This window comes from Gouania willdenowi, chromosome 7, assembly GCF_900634775.1.
Source record: "Gouania willdenowi chromosome 7, fGouWil2.1, whole genome shotgun sequence".
In the NCBI taxonomy this organism is placed as follows: Eukaryota; Metazoa; Chordata; class Actinopteri; order Blenniiformes; family Gobiesocidae; genus Gouania; species Gouania willdenowi.
In genome coordinates this window covers 38,954,357-38,967,755 of record NC_041050.1, presented here as the reverse complement: position 1 = coordinate 38,967,755, position 13,399 = coordinate 38,954,357, and the positions used below count along the sequence as shown (strand labels likewise).

At 40.6% G+C, this 13,399-nt stretch overlaps 1 protein-coding gene across 2 annotated transcripts in view; it reads right to left on the bottom strand.

The window, feature by feature from the left end:
* plxnb3 (plexin B3) overlaps positions 1-12,653 on the bottom strand; it is a 58,688-nt gene extending 46,035 nt beyond the window's left edge. Inside the window, exon 1 of one of the 2 annotated variants that reach the window (XM_028452516.1) lies at positions 12,526-12,653. The gene's annotated coding sequence lies outside the window, so the exon portion shown is untranslated. The remainder of the gene's footprint in view (positions 1-12,525) is intronic. The other variant, XM_028452518.1, reaches the window with a different exon arrangement.
* Positions 12,654-13,399: the final 746 nt, after the last annotated feature.

The window sequence follows — 13,399 nt, the reverse complement described above, 5'->3', positions numbered from 1 at the left end:
TGATTTAGCTTTGTAAGATGTTAGCAAGCTTCGTAGTCCAGCACACACTGATTAAATCCTGGAAGTTAGTGCGAAAAGAGGTAATCTAGCTTCGTAAAATACCCTCCAAAAACACACAAAACAACAAATACACACAAAACAACAAATACACAAATCAACAACAGACACACAAAATGAAAAAAAAAAGACACAATCCAATAAAAATACACAAAGCGACAATAAAAACACAAAACAAAACGTAAGTAAACATCCAACAGCTCCACCTAGTGTTGGGTGTGTGTATGCTTAGATCAGGGTCTGTGTGTGTTTTTATTCAATAAAAAACTTTATTTATAACGCTGGGTGAACATTAGCATGCTAAGATAACATTAAACATCATCACATCGTTTTTTAAATATTTTAGAGGGAAACGAGGCAGGATTTTAAAATGTTTGTGCGGTTTCTGCATCGAAACAAAAATAAAGAGGATTTGTGAACAAAGCAGGAGGAATAAAGAATCTGTGGCCCTGCCCACTGTCTGTGGCACCGCCCCCTGTCAATCAACCCGAATTGACACAAAGTAACAAAGTCACAGAAAGCTGTGGGAAAGCAGCGTTGAATCGTCAGTGTGAAGCGTTCAAAGCCCTGAAGGACGAGGCGAGCGCGGCTCAGCCAGGAGGCAACCTTGGAGACAAAAAGCAGGGCACGATAACCCTCCTCCCTCAAAGGTTCTCGTCTTTTTCAGGAGAAAAATGTGTGTTTGTGCGTTTGTAAAGGTGTGAGTGAGACTAACTCTGAATAATCACATGATCACAGACTGTGCAGCTTTAACGTTAACTCACATTTTCAATATCATAAAACCAATGAATGAGCCCCGCCCCTTTAATATTTGAATCAAACACAAGTCACATGATAGCATGATCCCCAGTCAAACTGTAGCACCACCTGTTTTAGTGCTCAAAGAAACATGTTCTAAACCATTGCCACAAACGAAAATGGTCACAAAATAACACGATCACCATCTACATCGAAACACCAACTGGTCCAATCGCTCACGGTGTCAGAAATCAATCACAGGATAACACGACAACCAGTCTGACCATAACACACGCAGGAGAAGGACAAATTGTTTCAGTGACACACACGCACACACACAGGAATAAACTAAGTAATAATAAAATGTTTTTAACATTTAATCATGTTGAATATTATAGTGTGTGTGTGTGTGTGTGTGTGAACGATCAAAGCTTTGTGCGACAGTAACACACTGTTACACGCTGACCGACTGCTACATACTGATCATTGTGTAACAGTCGTGTCATGTCAGAGGAAGCGGGTCCTGCCGGGGTCAGAGGTCACACACGCACACACAGAGCGTCCTTTCACTAAGCCCCGCCCCCTCTCAGTGAACATTGAGCCCAGTGTTCAGCAGCAGGACTTCCTCTCACACAGAACCAGAACCACAGGACAAGTGTGTGCTCATTCACTCATCATCCTTTGTTATTGACCTACTTTAGTAGGATTAGTGGGTAGGCAGGTAGATATGTTAGGGAAGTAGATGAACATGTGCAGGTAGATAAGTATGTAAGTATGCAGGTGAGATGATAAGTAGGCAGGTATGTATGTAAATGAGTATGTGGATAAGTGTGTTGGTCATTTGGTTGCTAGGTTAGTAATGAAGTAGATTCACAGGTATTTATGTATGTAGATAGGTAAGTAGGTAGATGTGTATATGTATATATACTGTAGGTGTGTGTGATAGGGCTGGACGATATGGACCAAAACTGATTATAAACTGATAAACGATATTTTTTCTCAAAATGCCCATATACAAAATTAATGTTTGATGCTAAATGCCAAACAGACACATTTATTAACAAACATCTGATCAATATGGAAAACTTTAGGCTTTTTCCCCTCTAGGGGACAGCACGTGTGAGTGAGTTCTGTAGTGTGGCTTTTTTAGAGAAAGAAATTACTCCTAAAATTAGTATTTCAATATAAAATAAACCATAAAAAAAATAAAGGCGATATTGTTATTTTCCATATCGACAAAATAGAAAACTCGATGTATCTTGAATCTTAATATATGTCCCAGCCCTAGTGTGTGTCTTTTTAAATAGTTTATTTATTATTTACTTTGTTGGTCTAACTCTGATTCTTCTTCATGCTTTGGTGCAGCTGAGGTTTTGGTAGCGAGAATCTTTAATTAAATAAATAAATATATAAATGAGGCGTTAAATGTGATTGGTGGTTGTTAGAGCAGCAGCAGAGGCAGGTTGGCTCATTATCACCTCTGAACACAATCGAGAAAAATCACACGTTTCTCCCAAAAAACTCTTTTTTCCATGAGCTGAAAAACATCTGGATCATCGCACGCTTTAAACACTGAGCAATGGTGGGTCGCTTTGAAACTGGGACAAAACCAGTACAGAATAGACAATAAAAGGTCAAATCATGTCAAAAAAAAAAAATCAGTTAGTGCAGGGGCTCTCAACCTTGGGGTCAGGACCCCATTTGGGGTCGCAAGACACTGGGAAAGCGTTGCCAGTCAGAATTAAAACACAAATGTCGTTGATTGGTTGATACGACGCAGAGTCAGCGTTTGCTTTCAGCTCAGATCACATTTTTTAAGAAGTCAACAAATAGGACACGACTGCAATTAATCCTTATTAAAACTGCCACACACACACACACACACACACGCACACGCACACGCACACACACACACACACACACACACACACACACACACACACACACACACACACACACACACACACAGAGAGATTATGCCCCTGCCTTCATTCACTAATCTGCTTTAATCTGGTGGTTGTAACTCTAACTGAGACATTACTGTGCGTTAATCTGCATAAATGGAACAAACACACACACACACAGACACACACACACAAACACACACACACACACACCATATGTGCAGCGTCTCAACAGTAGAGGTTGGTTTCAGGACTCGTTTCTCCATCTGATTTAAATATGTTCATGTTTACACTCACAGATCTTTACAGCTCATCATGAATCACAGAAGCCTGAGAACAAACACAACCTCCAGATACCGACATCACGTACGCACGCACGCACACGTCATCAACCTTCCTTTATTACTTCAAGATTTACTGAGAAATACTAGTGCAAACTAATAAAAAATAGTATAAACCAATAAAAACCAGTATAAACCAATAAAAACCAGTTTAAACCAATAAAAACCAGTATAAATCAATGAAACCAGTATAAACTAATAAAAAACAGTATAAACCAATGAAAACCAGTATAAACCAATGAAAACCAGTTTAAACCAATAAAAACCAGTATAAACCAATGAAAACCAGTATAAACCAATAAAAACCAGTACAAATCAATGAAACCAGTATAAACCAATAAAAACCAGTATAAACCAATGAAAACCAGTATAAACCAATAAAAACCAGTATAAATCAATGAAACCAGTATAAACTAATAAAAAACAGTATAAACCAATGAAAACCAGTATAAACCAATGAAAACCAGTTTAAACCAATAAAAACCAGTATAAACCAATGAAAACCAGTATAAACCAATAAAAACCAGTATAAACCAATGAAAACCAGTATAAACCAATGAAAACCAGTATAAATCAATGAAAACCAGTATAAACCAATAAAAAAATTGTATAAACCAATAAAAACCAGTACAAACCAATGAAAACTGGTATAAACCAATAAAAACTAGTATTAAACCAATGAAAACCAGTACAAACCACCAACAGACTGGGAGAGTTCATTAAACTCCATCAGAAGGGCCCTCAGTCAGCAGATAACACAATCACCAACTGGTTTAGAACACCACCAGTTTGGAAAATGGTTTTACATCTGATCAAACGTGTGTTTACACACACACACACACACACACACACACACACACACACACACACACACACACACACACACACACACACATAATTGCTATGTGCTAGTGCAGCTGTCTCTGTTCTCTGGCATCTGTTACACCCCCAACTTAGAAACAAACTCACTCTCTCACTCTATTTAAAGGGCGAGTTTAACACACGCACACACCTCATTTCTCTAATGGAGCGTCACACCATGACTTCACAATCATTGATTTAAATAAAGTTTTCACACAAAGAAATAACTCCCAATGTTAATTTAAAGGTTCACTAGTATCAAAAAATATAAAAGCACAATTTCAAAATAAAAGCAGACAGAGACAGACAGTGTGTCAGTGGAAAAGGAAGAGGCGTTACATTCAGAGGAAATAAACACAGTAAAAACAGTTCATTGTTAGCAACTTCCTCTGTTATTGCACACACACACACACACACACGCACACACACACACACACACACACACACACACATATCCATTTAGTTATAGGCTTACGAACCCAACACCTGAACTAACCCGTAATCAACTCACATACGAATATACCTTCTGATCTGCGTACACATTTATCTCAATACCTACTTAGCTCTCTATTTACTCACACAAATATTTATCTCTCAACCAACAGTATATGCTTACTTATCTACATAGTGATATACTTGCATACATACTTATCTAACCACCTATTAGCTCACATGCTTATCTACATACCTATCAAATCGCATCCACTCTTGACACACTACCGACTTGTCAACTAAATTCCCTACCTACTGACACACCTTCTTATTCTATATACTTATCTCATCCCTCTGTACTTGCTGCTTCACCTACCTACTTATCCACATATGAACATACATACCTACTTATCTACTCACATATTGTATATGTTTAGTTATTGTCTTACGTACCCAACACCCGGACTATATCATAATCAACTTACATAATAACATACCTACTTATCTGCTTAAACACTTATCTCAATACCTACCTTCCTGTTTATTTATTCACACAAATACATATCTACCAACATGTATGCTTACTTATCTACATTGACACACCTTCTTAGTGTATATACTTATTTATATACTATATATATATTGTCCCACAAATTATTGCAGATAAACAATATTATTGTCGAAATGTTTTTAGACCAAATTAATCACTAATGTAATGATAACATATAATAATTCAACCCTTTCAATGCAATCAACTTGTATTTCTCATTAGTATTTTTTACCTTTGTAATTGGAATGTCAAGATAAAATAAAATAAAATGGACTCAATCTCTGTTTGCAAAAAATGCACTTTTTAAATATCACAAACAAAAACAATAAAATAGACCCGTCTTGGTTCAGAATAAAAACACCTCAAATGTAAAACAACACACAACCAAAGTAATAAATAAAATGGTTTATCTAGTTTCTCTCAAAATACTAAACTGCACTTGCAATAAATGATAAACATTGAGACACAGAGGTATATAATATAGTTGTACATTCTTGCTGAGGGTGAACCCACTTATCATTCAGCCTGTTTGGAGGTGAAAGACGATGAAAACTAAATACTTAGACTTAGCTTGGTTGCTAGCCTCGCTCGGCATCTCCACTTCTGCGTCCGATCACACCGCTGGTGGACACCGCGGCTAAGAGGCTGTGCTGCTCCACAGGCCGCTGGGTGTAGCCGGCGTAGCAATCTGAAGCTACGTAGTAGGTCTAGAGTTGCTGCATCTACCAGATTATCACTGTGTGATTTACTTAAATCTAAGATTACCTGGTGGTGGTATATTATTTTAGAGTAGTTACGCTGCAGGTTCACTGATAAATTATTAGAACTGACTAAGTTATCAGCTGTTTAATATCCGTCGCTAACGCTTGCCTCTGCAGCCGACAGGCACGCCGCCAAATACGCATGAATATAGAAATATACCGAGGTTGGAGGTCATTTTATTTACCGTCCAGTTTATTGATTTATCAATTATCGGCCCAGGACTAACATACATACCTACTTATCTAGTCACATACATACATATCTATTTAATTATCGGCTTATGTATCTAACATGAACTCTACTCACATATGAATACACATACCTATTTATCTACTCATATACACACTTATCTACTTTTTCATTTCTTTACTACCTTCCATAGCGATGTACTGACCTACCTTGTTGTCTACCTACCTATCTACCTACCTACCTATCTATCTATCTACCTACCTACCTACCTACCTACCTACCTATCTATCTATCTATCTACCTACCTACCTATCTTCCTGCCTATGCATGGTTTTCCATTACTGATTTCCATCTCTGTACGTGCTTATCAGTGGAGAATGTGATGTGAGGGCAGTTTTTGTCCTTCACACACTTTCTTCCGCTCACTTTCTCACTTTTATCCGATTTGGTTTGGAGCTTCGTCTCCGTCCGGTCCAACATCAAAGGGAATTTTTCATCACAGCCAATTTAACACACACACACACACACACACCTCCAAGAATTCCCGTCTTTCTGAGGTCTCGCTGCACTCGCCGTCAGGCATACTCCCCGTCACCATGGTAACCTGGGCCGTCTCCACGGCAACCTGGATGGAAACTCAGAATGTGCCGTGAGTTTCTTCTCCAAACTTTAAAAAGCATACAAAGTGCTTTAAAAAGCAGCCTCGGCCAATCACATCCTCCGAAACAAAGAGGGGTCTCAACACGAGGAGCGGGACCCAACCTGGGCCACGGACCCCATTGCTTTTATTTTGAAGGGTTGTGTTTACGCAGCATTCTGACAGTAGAGAGCGCCGATGTTTGTCAATATTTTATCACGTGTTGTAATATTATTCTTTTGCTGAGTCATAGTTTGAACACTTTTCGGGGTCTGTGTGTGTGTGTGTGTTATTAATGTCTGTGTGTGCTGTTAAAACTTTTCTGAGTTTTCAGTAAAATGTGTGTGTCTGTGCGTGTTTAACTTTTTGCTGACGCGTGTGTTTTGTTGTTTCTTTGTAACACATTAAAGTTTTATTCAAATCAGCTTCAGGAAAAAATACAGAAAGTGACTCCGACGCCACTGACAGCTGCTTAGCACAGTGTGTGTGTGTGTGTGTGTGTGTGTGTGTGTGTGTGTGTGTGTGTGTGTGTGTGTGTGTTTGTGTGTGTGTGTCCTCCACAGGGAACATTTGAGGGAAACCAGCTTCTTTATGGATTATTAATATCACCTCCAGCTACTGAGTGAGTGTGATCTGACACACACACACACACACACACACATGGGGGAGGATGGTTGTGTGTGTGTGTGTGGGGGGGTTGGGTGAGTTTGAGGAATGGGGTGTGTGTGTGTGTGTGTGTGTGTGTGTTGGGGGCTCAGCAGCAGTTGGTGCGATCAAGGACACTTCATTCACACACTACACTTGAGTGAGTGTGTGTGTGTGTGTGTGTGTGTGTGTGTGTGGCTCCGCCCTAATCTGGGATCAACAATAGACCATCATGTTTTTTCTTTGGAAGTTTGTTGTTTCTTCTTTTTGTCTGTTTACGTCAGTTTTTTTAAATTTTCTGTCAGTTTTTCTTTATTTCTTATTAACACACAAACCGACACTGAAATGTCTCACATGAATGTTGTAGAACAATCTCACACACTTACAGTGTCTGAATGTGTAGAAAGTGAAACAAACACACTAATACATCCAATTCTGCTCATAATAATCACATTCAAAATCTCTCCCTAAGTGTAACAGTTTGTTTAGTGATCGTGTTATCCTGTGACTGTAAATGAAAGCAAAGCTCCATCTGTGCACATCAACACACTGACACACAAAGCAACAACCTCAGGCCCAGTCAGTGAGACACAGCAACCAGCCAGAGTCGAACTACGGGAACACTGAGACGCTGACGCACACTGATGGGCCGCTCTGGGGGGCTCGGCCGGTGCACCTGGGGGCCAGTGGGGCAACTTGCAGCGTCCCCTCAATGCCCTAGGTGGCTGGCGATGTGTTCGACGTCCCTGGGCGGGCTACTCCCGGTGCTGCTTCCATTCCGGGTCCTTCTGGCCTGGGGTCCGGTCCCTGTTGGCTATGGGCCAACATGGTCTGCTCTGTGTGGGCCTTGGTTCCCCTGCTGGGGTCTCAGACGGGGGGCTCTCTGGGCCCTTCCCTAGGGGGGCTGGGTGCGGGTGGTGGGGGTGTTGGCGGGGGGCTTGGGGTTGGGGTCGGGGTGCGCTGGGTCCTCGGCTCCTTGGGGCTTTCTTGGTTGTGTATGTGGGGGCTAACTGGCCCCCGCTCTTTCTGCTGGCCTGGCTGCATCTTCGGGCCCGGGGCGGCGCCTGGGTTTGCAGTAGTGGTTCTTACACATACACTGGTCTACGATGCACTGGTCTTAGACTTTGGGATAAAACTCATACTGGGCTGAACTTTAGACACGTTGATCCTAAATACCTGTTCTAGGTATTACCACTCACTCCTTCCCTCTGTCCACCACCATTATAGCTAAGCTTCACACTTATCACCAAAATGGCTTGATTACACAACATAAGCACAATATGTTCTACTACAACTTCACATCTCACTCTCAATTTAAAATAATCAACTCTTCTCCATCCTTTACATTTACTACCTTGAGTCTCTCCTCCCTGTTTTATTGTGTTAAAAATATAGAGATTAACACCATACAGTATATCGTTATTTTGGGAAAAAATATTAAGATATGAGTTTTGGTTGATATGGCCCAGCCCTATTATTTACACACACATATACATATATATATATATATATATATATATGTGTAATGGATTTATTTGTTCACTTTAAGGTTTGTTTCTAATAAACGTCTGCAATGGTCTGAGTGGGTAAAAGCTGCAGATTACAGCACTTTACCTGTGTGTGTGTGTGTGTGTGTGTGTGTGTGTGTGTGTGTGTGTGTGTGTGTGCGTGTGAGTGTGCGTGTGCGTCTGATTAAGCAGCAGTAATCTCACTCAGACTAAAATCCTTCAGATTAGTCAAATGGACGTTTCAGTGCAGTAATCTTCATCTCACTGGTAATGAGGAAGACTGTCACAGAGTCACGCAGGTCACATGACACACTGATGTGTGTTGTTTGTTTTACTTTTTTATCAGATCTGATAACAGTCAGTGACAGACATACAAAGACTAGATGTGTTCCTAAACGTACAAACATGAAGACACACACACGTTGTCTGATAATGACTAAAGTATTTACCCTGTAGAGCAGCAACGGATCAATGAACTCCTCACAATAATCAACTTCCAATCAACACAGATGCAGTCCACTCACAAACTAACGGCCAGAATCAATACACAATGTTCACAGTTATTAAATAATCCTGCTGATATTTGGTAATAAATGAACCCAACAATGCTCAGTTTGTCTGTTTTTCTATATTTATTATCTATGTTTCTATAAAACTGGTGAAGTTCTGTAGAATCACGGCCCATATATTCACTAAAAAACAGAGCAGAAATGCATGGAAAGCAACATTCAAATGCAAATATTTAACTGTAAGATTTACATAATAATGTTAAATATTTTGTCGATGCACTATTTAGTCCAGTGCTTCTCAAAGCGTGTGCCGCAGCCCCTGTGGGACATGGAGGTATGACAGGTGGGCCGCGACAAACAGGAGAACAACAGGAGATTTCATGTTAATCTTCTAAAATGCTTTAGATTATCTATCTATAAAGCAAGGAATCTGTGTGTGTGTGTGTGTGTGTGTGTGTGTGTGTGTGTGTGTGTGTGTGTGTGTGTGTGTGTGTGTGTGTGTGTGTGTGTGTGTGTGTGTGTGTGTTCCTAAAATATCTCTGCGGATCAGGATCAGACTGACCTGAGAATTTCAACATGGCTGCTGCATGGTTCAAGGGTGTGCAACGTCGGATATGTTTGGACTGCAACGACACCGTTAATACATTATTTCATAAAATTGTCCACCAGGGCAGAGCTACCACAGTCACGTGATCAGTCCTACATCTACAGTGATGATGTCATCAATCCTACCTCTACAGTGATGATGTCATCATCATCACCGTCTGCATCTAAACTGACTGTTGTGGATTAATGACAATAAATGAATCCGGACTGAGTCTGAGAAGATCCAGATCCACGAGGACAACAAACTGGAGTCAGAATAGATTGGGTTCTACTCCCTACAGTGTCCTTGCTAAAAGCCAAAATCTATGAAAACTTTACACATTTCACAACAAACCTAAATGTCCCTGACGTCACACCTTCAAACACAACCTCATTTAACCATCCATGAAAAAACTACTGAACCTCCCACTGGATCTCCTCAGGGCTGTGTTCTTTCTCCTCTGATCTTCTCCCTGTAGACCAGCAGCTGCTCCTCCTCTCACCAGTCGATCAAACTCCTGAAGTTTGCAGACAACACGACCATCATTGGACTTATCTATGATGGAGACGAGTGGAGATGATAGCAGACTTCAGGAAGAACCCAGCCCCCCTCACCCCCTCACCCTGGGAGACTCTACAGTGAGCTCTGTGGAGAACTTCTGCTTCCTGAGGACCATCATCACTCAGGACCTTAAGTACTTCCTGCGGCAGCTGAAGAAGTTCAGTGTTCCAACAAAGATGATGGTGAACTTCTACAGCTCCATCATCCAGTCCATCCTCTGCTCCTCCATCACCATCTGGTACGCTGAAGCTACGGCCAAGGACAAGGCCAGACTGCAGCGTATCATCCACTCTGCAGAGAAGGTCATCGGCCTCCAAGACCTGTACCCCTCCAGGACCTGTACCCCTCCAGGATTCTGAGGCGTGCAGGAAAGATTGTGGCTGACTCCTCCCACCCTGGTCATCAACTATTTCAATCTCTACCCTCTAGAAGGAGGTTTAGGTCCATCAGGACCAGAACCTCCAGACACAAAAACAGCTTCTTTTCCTCTGCCATCATCCACATCAACACACCTCCAGTCACACACTGAACTATTTAACATTAAACACAAAGAAAGTAATAATGAGAACCTAAAAAATGTAGCAGATATTTAAAAAGCATTAAATTATTAGACATTATGGACCAGGAACTAAATGATGATTACGTCAGCATGTGAAGTGGAGCGGAACAAGGAAACTTTCATTAGCTGAGAAATATGGATACATTTGTAACAAAGACTACATAATAGACAAGCTGAGTCATCAAAAAATAAAAAATTAAATATGAAAACATCCTTTGTCCTGAATTCACAGCATCAGTGTTTTTTTTTACGCTTTTTGTCACAGATTGTAAACAATGTTTGGTTGTTTCCTGTATTTCTAACTACTGCACTTTTACATTTGTTTTCTATGTAGGTCATTATTTTAACTTCGTTTGTGATTTTTAATTCTAATATGATGGCACTTGTTCCCTGTTAGTTTAACACATTTGAAAATGAATAATCTGGATTATTTGGGGGTGATGGGAGGTCACCTTTGTTCAATAAGTGTTTTTGTTTATATTTAAAGCTTCCTCTGTTGGAAAGGTCGGATCACTGACACAGACGGCCACATTTGGCCCACGGACCTAGAACTAATCCCCTTCAAAATAAAAGCACAATACAAAAGTTTTCTTCTCCAGGCCCACAGCGCACTGAGAACTGGTTCACGACCCACAACTTGAAAACCTCTAGTGCAGAGTCTGTCCTCACAGATGAACGACGTGTAACAAACGGACAGACATGAAAAGTCGATTACAGTGTAACAATCTGGATAAAGCACAGAAATATGAAATCAATGAGAAATGTTCAATAATTCACAAAATGAACCAGATTAAAAACGTTTGGAATGATTTCAGGAAGTTAAACAGTCTGTGATGTGATTGGACGAAGACAAGGAAACGGAAACTAAACAGTCTATTAACTTAGAGATCAGTCATCTCATCACTGATAACTGTGTGTGTGAGTGTGTGTGTGTGTGTGTGTGTGTGTGTGTGTGTGTGTGTGTGTGTGTGTGTGTGTGTGTGTGTGTGTGTTTGTTTCAGGAACTCACACACACTGATTTCCCTCCTGTAACAACACTGTGGTTAATCCTGAGGAAACTCTAGTGTATCAAAGTGTGTGTGTGTGTGTGTGTGTGTGTGTGTGTGTGTGTGTGCGTGTGTGTGTGTGTGTGTGTGATAACATTCATTATATAACAGTAAGTGAATCATGAGAAAACATATTGTGTGTGTGTGTGTGTGTGTATCCTGTCCAAACTTGTCATTTGAGTGTGTGTGTGCGTGTGTGTGCGTGTGTAGGAAAGCCAGTTATTCCTCTGCAGGCTGAGCTCAGCTGTACCAGGACGGGCTGGGATCGGTTGAACGCGCACGCGCACCAAACCAGACTCCCTTCCACAAATCCGCGTTTTTCCTCCAACCGTCCTCGGTTTGTCCGTCAGACTTTCTACGTTTCTTAGAGAGAAAAAAACGCGCAAAACTGAACCTTTTCGGGTGACGTATGAACACAACAATCACGCCGACGTTCACCTCACTTCCTGTAAGTTAATAAAACCCCAACATTAGTCTGAGTTTCACGCAGAAACATGCGTGTTCCTTAAAGCATCACATTATCAGACGGAGTTCGGCACGGTGCTGTCACACACGCCTGCTGTCGCTCCCTTTCCGCCGGTACCGCTGCTCCGGACCCGCTAAGTCCGCCTAGAGGCTCCTCTGACCCGGACACACTCACCTGAGCTCCGGCCTGTCCGCGCTCCGTCGCCGGAGGAAAGTTGCACCGAGGCGGGCAGAGGAGGTCCTCACACCGGGATCTGCTCCAAACAACAGGTCGGACGGAGACCCCGCCCCGCTGAGAGGGACTCGAACCGTCCACCTGCTGTCACTGCCTGGCTCAACGGCAGCAGGTTCATAAACACATTAAAGTTTAAATATGAAACCACTATGTATATTAGGGATGTTCCATATCAACTGATTTCAAATATTAAAAGAAGAAAATTGAAATTCTGTGATGAAAAAGTTACACATTTATTACTTCCAATAAATAGTTTATTTATGTATTTATTCATTTGTCTGTGAAGAGTCCATGTTGATTATATTTTCGTAAGTATCCAACATGTGATCAAACCAATGATTAGATTCTGGATCAATTATAAAAATCAATGATTCCCTATATTTGTCTCTTCGTTCTGGTCCAACAGCACCTCCTAATGGTGACTTTGGGCTTTTAAAGCAGTGGTTCGCGACCCTTTTATATCACAAAATTCGACCCAAAGACTTTTTTCTTCTTCTAGAATTAGTTTTTGATCATGTTTGTTATTCTGATACAAACATACAGTAGCCAGATTTTATACTGCATTTCATTTTAAATACATTTATATTTGAGAAAGTGAAAATTATATAATAGTTAATTAGGATTGTGTGGCGCTTTAGTTAAAAAATAATGTAAACAACTAATTTTTAATTCATGTATTTAAATTAATTACAAAGGACCATTTAAATTCCAAGCATCATTGATCCAGTTAACTGACAATATCTGGAAAGGAGAGGTTTGACTCTGATCCTGTTATTCAAATTATTAATATTGTGTTTATATAAATATAACTTAT